Source organism: Arachis ipaensis, chromosome B3 (assembly GCF_059453495.1).
Source record: "Arachis ipaensis isolate K30076 ecotype BB chromosome B3, ASM5945349v1, whole genome shotgun sequence".
Lineage (NCBI taxonomy): Eukaryota > Viridiplantae > Streptophyta > Magnoliopsida > Fabales > Fabaceae > Arachis > Arachis ipaensis.
In genome coordinates, this window is record NC_142438.1 from 59,383,548 (window position 1) to 59,391,283 (window position 7,736).

Genomic DNA, 7,736 nt, shown 5'->3' on the forward strand with positions numbered 1-7,736 from the left:
GTTAGCTAGCCATAGTGGGTACTTGACTTCTCTTATGAATCCTGCCTCCAGTAGTGCCTGTACCTGTTCTTCCACAACTTGGGATCGTTCTGGCCCAAGTTTTCTTCATCTCTGCTGTACTGCTCGAGATCCTGGATAGACCGCCAACTTGTGGCACATTAGTTTTGGGTCTATGCCTAGCATATCCGCCGCTTTCCATGCGAAGAGGTCGACATTATCTCGTAAGAACTCTACTAGTGATTCTTTTGCGTCTCCTTTTAGGATTGTGCCAATATTAGTTGTTTTGTCTGAGGTGTCTCCGATCTAAACTTTCTCTACTTCACCTTCGGGTTGTGGATGGAGTTCCTCTCGTCTCTGAACTCCTCCAAGCTCAATTATATGGAATTCTTCTCCTCTGCCTCTGAGGTTTAGACTTTCATTATAGTAGCGGCGCGCCATCTTTTGATCTGCTTTTATTGTAGCTATCCCTTCTATAGTTGGGAATTTCATGCACAGATGTGGAGTTGAGACTATGGCACCGAGTTGATTCCATGTTGTCCGACCTATTAAAGCTTTGTAAGCTGAACTCACGTCGACCACGATGTAGTCTATTTTGAGTGTTCGGGATTGGTTTCCTTTTCCGAATGTTGTGTGTAGTGAGATGTAACCAAGTGGTTGCACTGGGGTGTCTCCCAGTCCGAACAGGATGTTTGCGTATGCTCTAAGCTCCTTTTCTTCTAAACCAAGCTTGTCGAAGGCCGTTTTAAATAAGATGTCGGTGGAGCTCCCTTGGTCTATCAGCGTGCGGTGGAGATTTGCATTTGCCAATATGATGGTGATGACCATGGGATCGTCGTGTTCCGAGATGATACCGGATGCATCTTCTTTGGTGAACGTAATTGCAGGGATGTTGGGTTTTCCTTCCTTCCCCTCGACATGATATACTTCTTTGAGATATCTTTTGCGAGATGATTTGGAGACTCCTCCTCCTGCAAATCCGCCGTGTATCATGTGGACGTGTCTTTCTGGTGTACGAGGTGATCGCTCAGTTCGTCCGACATCTTCATCCCTTCTTCTCTTTCTTTGCTCATCATCTCGGGTGGCCAGAACTGATCTAGTTTTCCTTCTCTCACTAATTTTTCTATGACATTTTTTAAGTCGAAGCATTCGTTGGTGGAATGTCCTCGGACTCGATGATAATCATAATATTCGTTCCGATTTCCTCTTCCTCTTTTGCCTTTGAGTGGTCGAGCTGGGGGTATCTTTTCTGTGTTACAGACTTCTTTGTAAATATCCACAAGGGACACCCAAAGAGGGGTGTAATTATGATACTTTTTTATTTTCTCCCCCGTTCGATCTTCCTTCCTCTTGGATTCTTTATCTTTATCTCGGTAGGTGAAACCGGATCTCGAGGCTTCTCCAAGTCAGAAATTTTCTTTCATGTTGATGTACTTCTCCGCCCGCTCTTGCACCTCATCCAGAGATGTGGGGTATTTCTTTGATATAGATTGGCTAAAAGGTCCCTCCTGTAGGCCGTTGATGAGGCCCATGATAGCGGCCTCTGTTGGTAGGCTTTGTATGTCTAGGCATGTTTTGTTGAATCTTTCCATGTAGTTGCGAAGGCTTTCCCGATCTCCTTGCTTGATTCCTAAGAGACTGGGGGTGTGCTTAGCCTTATCTTTTTGGATTGAAAATCTGGCCAGGAACTTTTTGGCTAAGTCGTCAAAGTTTGAGATAGATTTCGAAGGTAGGTTGTCGAACCATCTGATGGCAGTTTTGGTAAAGGTTGTTGGAAAAGCTTTGCAACAAACTGCATCTGAGGCGTCGGTGAGGTACATTCTACTTCTGAAATTGCTGAGGTGATGGTTGGGGTCTGTGGTGCCATCGTACAAAGTCATATCCGGAAGTTTGAAGTCCTTTGGGATTTTGGTCTTCATGATCTCCCTAGTGAATGGATCTTGATCCTTGCGAGAGTTGTCCTCAGGGGTGGATCGAGTAGTTTTGGCTTTGAGATCGGCTTCGATTTTTAGAAGTTTATCCTCCAATTCCCGGTGTCGCCTTATCTCTCTTTGTAGATCCTTTCCTGCTTCTTGCTGATGTCGGGCTTCTTTCTCAAGTTGCTTTAAACGATCTTGAAGCGCCTCTAACGGATTTGATGAGTTTTTGTCCCCGTTAGGGTCTGGAGTATCTTTCGGTGTAGCATCCTCTAGATCTGAATCATGGTCGTTGTCATGGTCGTCCGCCATGGTGATGGGATGACTTCCAGGGTCCCCGGCAACGGCGCCAATGTTCCGAGGGTTACCTGAAACTGTAGGTCGATCTCGGACGAGATCTTCTGTACTGGTCGGAGTTGACGTGTCCGGCTGGTGGATGGCAGCCGAAGCTGGTGTGTCTGACTTGTTGGACTGATAGCGCTGCTGATCCTTTGTCACGGGAGGGTGGGGGTACCTTCAAGAGACTCCGATGCTTAAGTTAGCATGGGTATTAAGCAGGTTTTTTTGTAGAATCAGAGTATGAGTTATACCTGGGTGCTCCAGTGTATTTATAATAGTGTGGGATGACCTTCTTAGATAGATAAGTTAGTTATCTTATCTTATCTTATCTTTGGGCGAGGTCAGCTTATCTTCAATGGAACCGCCCTTATCTCTATAGGCTTGGGCTGCCTTTGGATCTGGGTTGTATTCCTTGAGTTGGGCCCTTTTTTGGGCTTTCTTGTCGATTTGGCCGAGCTCTTTTAGGAAGATGATGAGCGGATAATTTATACGCTTTTTGACATTATTTTTAGTATGTTTTTAGTAGAATCTAGTTACTTTTAGGGATATTTTCATTAGTTTTTATGTTAAATTCACATTTCTGGACTTTACTATGAGGTTGTGTGTTTTTCTGTGATTTCAGGTATTTTCTGGCTGAAATTGAGGGACTTGAGCAAAAATCAGATTCAGAGGCTGAAGAAGGACTGCTGATGATGTTGGATTCTGACCTCCCTACACTCAAAGTGGATTTTCTAGAGCTACAGAACTCAAAATGGCGCGCTTCCAATTGTGTTGGAAATTCGACATCCAGGGCTTTCCAGCAATGTATAATAGTCCATACTTTGGCCGAGTTTAGACGATGTAAAAGGGCGTTGAACGCCAGTTCTACGCTGCTGTCTGGAGTTAAACGCCAGAAACAAGTCACAAACCAGAGTTGAATGCCAGAAATACGTTACAACCTGGCGTTCAACTCCAGAAAGAGCCTCTGCGCATGTAACGTTCAAGCTCAGCCCAAGCACACACCAAGTGGGCCTCGAAAGTGGATTTATGCATCAATTACTTACTTTTGTAAACCCTAGTAACTAGTTTAGTATAAATAGGACTTTTTACTAGTGTATTAGACATCTTATGATCTTCGGATCATCTTTGATCACGTTTTGGGGGCTGGCCATTCGGCCATGCCTGGACCATTATCACTTATGTATTTTCAACGGTAGAGTTTCTACACTCCATAGATTAAGGTGTGGAGCTCTGCTGTTCCTCAAAGATTAATGCAAAGTACTACTGTTTTCTATTCAATTCAACTTATTCCGCTTCTAAGATATTCATTCGCACTTCAACATGAATGTGATGAACGTGACAATCATCATCATTCCCTATGAACGCGTGCCTGACAACCACTTCCGTTCTACCTTAGATTGAATGAATATCTCTTGGATCTCTTAATCAGAATCTTCGTGGTGTAAGCTAGATTGATGGCGGCATTCATGAGAATCTGAAAAGTCTAAACCTTGTCTGTGGTATTCCGAGTAGGATTCAGGGATTGAATGACTGTGACGAGCTTCAAACTCGCGAGTACTGGGCGTAGTGACGGACGCAAAAGGAGGGTGAATCCTATTCCAGTATGATCGAGAACCTCAGATGATTAGCCGTGCTGTGACAGAGCATTTGGAGGATGGGATGTAGCCATTGACAACGGTGATGCCCTTACATAAAGCCAGCCATGGAAAGGAGTAAGATTGATTGGATGAAGACAGCAGGAAAGCAGAGGTTCAGAGGAACGAATGCATCTCTATACGCTTATTTGAAATTCTAACCAATGAATTACATAAGTATTTCTATCCTTATTTTATGTTTACTTATTATTTAATTTCGAAAACTCCATAACCTTTTTATATCCGCCTGACTGAGATTTACAAGGTGACCATAGCTTGCTTCATACCAACAATCTCCGTGGGATCGACCCTTACTCACATAAGGTTTATTACTTGGACGACCCAGTGCACTTGCTGGTTAGTTGTATCGAAGTTGTGAATGAAAAACGATTTATTAAGACGTGCGTATAGAGTTTCTGGCGCCGTTACCTAAGATCACAATTTTGTGCACCAAGTTTTTGGCACCGTTGCCGGGGATTGTTCGAGTTTGGACAACTGACGGTTCATCTTGTTGCTCAGATTAGGTAATTTTCTTTTTGTTTTATTTTTAAAAATTTTTCAAAAAAAATCTTTCAAAAATTTCTCCTTTGTTTTCGAAAAAAAATTTTAAAATAAAAATGTTTTCAAAAATATATTTTTCTTCAAAATTTTTAAGAATGAATTCTAGTGTTTCATGAAGCATGTTGAAGCCTGGCTGGCTGTAAAGCCATGTCTAATTCTTCTGGGTAGGGAATGTCAGGCGTGTCATGTCTGAGTTACATACTAAAGCTTGGCTGGCTATTAAGCCATGCCTGACCCTTTGATTGGAGCTTTAGTTTAAAGAGCATAAGATTCCTGGAATTCATATTAAAAATTTTGGAATCCTTATTTTTCTTTTTCAAAATGATTTTCGAAAAAATTAAAAGAAAATACAAAAAAATCATAAAATCATAAAAATCAAAAAAATATTTCATGTTTCTTGTTTGAGTCTTGAGTCAAGTTGAAAGTTTGGTGTCAATTGCATATTCATCTTGCATTTTTCGAAAAATTTATGCATTCATAGTGTTCTTCATGATCTTCAAGTTGTTCTTGGTAAGTCTTCTTGTTTGATCTTGATGTTTTCTTGTTTTGTGTTGTATGGTGTTTTTCATATGCATTCTTGCATCCATAGAGTCTAAGCATCAAAGATTTCTAAGTTTGGTGTCTTGCATGTTTTCTTTGCATATAAAATTTTCAAAATGTGTTCTTGATGTTCATCATGATCTTCATAGTGTTCTTGGTGTTCATCTTGACATTCATAGTGTTCTTGCAAACATTCCTTGTTTTGATCCAAAAAGAAAAGAGAAAAACATGAAAATGATGTTTTAAATTTTTCTATCTCATCATTAAAAAATTCAAAAATCAAAAAAATATCTTTCCCCTTTTTCTCTCTCAAAATTTCGAAAATTAGATTTGACTTTTTTCAAAAAATTTTAAAATCTAGTTGTTTTTATGAGTCAAATCAAATTTTCAATTTAAAAATCTTATCTTTTTCAAAATCTTTTTCAAAAATCAAATCTTTTTCATTTTTCTTAGTTATTTTCGAAAATTTTAAAAAAATATTTTTCAAAAATCTTTTTCTTATCTTTTTCACATAATTTTCGAAAATAACATCATCAATTAATGTTTTGATTCAAAAATTTCAAGTTTGTTACTCGCTTGTTAAGAAAGATTCAAACTTTGAGTTCTAGAATCATATCTTGTGATTCTTATGAATCAAGTCATTAATTGTGTTTTTAAAAATCAAATCTTTTTCAAAACTAATTTCAATCATATCTTTTCAAAAATATCTTCTTATCTTACCTTCTTCAAAAATTTGATTTTAAAATATCTTTTCTAACTTCTTATCTTCTTATCTTTTCAAAAATTGATTTTCAAATTTGTTTCAACTAACTAACTAACTCTCTCTCTAATTTTCGAAAATATCTTCCCTCTTTTTCAAAATTTCTTTTTAATTAACTAATTATTTTAATTTTTGATTTTAAAATTTCGAAAATTACTAACCTTTTTCAAAAACTATTTTCGAAAACCACTAACTCTTTTTCAAAAATTATTTTCGAAAATTCGCTTCCCCCTCTCATCTTCTTCTATTTGTTTATTTATTTACTAAGATCTCTTCCTCACTCACCAAAAATCCGAACCCCCTCTCTCTCTCTCTGAGTTCAGATTTTCTCTTCTTCTTTTCTTCTATTCACATAGGGACCTCTATACTGTGGTAAAAAGAATCTCTATTATTATTATTATTTTTCTGTCCCTCTTTTTCATATGAGCGGGAGCAAAGACAAGAATATTCTTGTTGAAGCAGATCCAGAACCTGAAAGGACTCTGAAAAGGAAACTAAGAGAAGCTAAAATACAACAGTCCAAAGACAACCTTTCAGAAATTTTTGAACAAGAAGAGGAGATGGCAGCCGAAAATAATAATAATGCAAGGAGAATGCTTGGTGACTTTACTGCACCTAATTTCAATTTACATGGAAGAAGCATCTCCATTCCTGCCATTGGAGCAAACAATTTTGAGCTGAAACCTCAATTAGTTTCTCTGATGCAGCAGAACTGCAAGTTTCATGGACTTCCATCTGAAGATCCTTTTCAGTTCTTAACTGAATTCTTGCAGATATGTGATACTGTTAAGACTAATGGAGTAGATCTTGAAGTCTACAGGCTCATGCTTTTCCCTTTTGCTGTAAGAGACAGAGCTAGAGTATGGTTGGACTCTCAACCTAAGGATAGCCTGAACTCTTGGGATAAGCTGGTCAAGGCTTTCTTAGCCAAGTTCTTTCCTCCTCAAAAGCTGAGTAAGCTTAGAGTGGATGTTCAGACCTTCAGACAGAAAGAAGGTGAATCCCTCTATGAAGCTTGGGAGAGATACAAAGGACTGACCAAAAAGTGTCCTTCTGACATGCTTTCAGAATGGACCATCCTGGATATATTCTATGATAGTCTATCTAAATTGGCTAAAATATCATTGGATACTTCTGCAGGTGGATCCATTCACCTAAAGAAAATGCCTGCGAAGCTCAAGAACTCATTGACATGGTTGCTAATAACCAGTTCATGTACACTTCTGAGAGGAATCTTGTGAGTAATGGGACGCCTATGAAGAAGGGAGTTCTTGAAATTGATACTCTGAATGCCATATTGGCTCAGAATAAAATATTGACTCAGCAAGTCAATATGATTTCTCAGAGTCTGAATGGAATACAAGCTGCATCCAACAGTACTCAAGAGGCATCTTCTGAAGAAGAAGCTTATGATCCTGAGAACCCTGTAATAGCAGAGGTAAATTACTTAGGTGAACCTTATGGAAACACCTACAATCCATCATGGAGAAATCATCCAAATCTCTCATGGAAGGATCAACAAAAGCCTCAACAAGGCTTTAATAATGGTGGAAGATACAGGTTTAGCAATAGCAAGCCTTTTCCACCATCCACTCAGCAACAAACAGAGAACTCTGGACAAAATACCTCTAATTTAGCAAATTTAGTCTCTGATCTGTCCAAGGCCACTATAAGTTTCATGAATGAAACAAGGTCATCCATTAGAAATTTGGAGGCACAAGTGGGCCAGCTAAGTAAAAGGATCACTGAAATCCCTCCTAGTACTCTCCCAAGCAATACAGAAGAGAATCCGAAAGGAGAGTGCAAGGCCATTGAATTAATTACCATGGCCGAACCTGTAAGGTTGGGAGAGGACGTGAATCCCAAGGAGGAAGACCTCCTGGGACGTCTAGTGATCAATACGGAGTTTCTCTCTGAAGAACCAAAGGAATCTGAGGCTCACCTAGAGACCCTAGAGATTCTATTAAACCTCCTTATGCCATTCATGAG

The 7,736-nt window shown here is 39.2% G+C and overlaps 1 non-coding gene across 1 annotated transcript; it reads right to left on the reverse strand.

The window, feature by feature from the left end:
- Positions 1 to 6,703: 6,703 nt before the first annotated feature.
- Positions 6,704 to 6,811, reverse strand: LOC148570784 (small nucleolar RNA R71). The gene has a single exon (XR_015880397.1). It is a non-coding gene; the product is annotated as a small nucleolar RNA R71 (small nucleolar RNA).
- Positions 6,812 to 7,736: the final 925 nt, after the last annotated feature.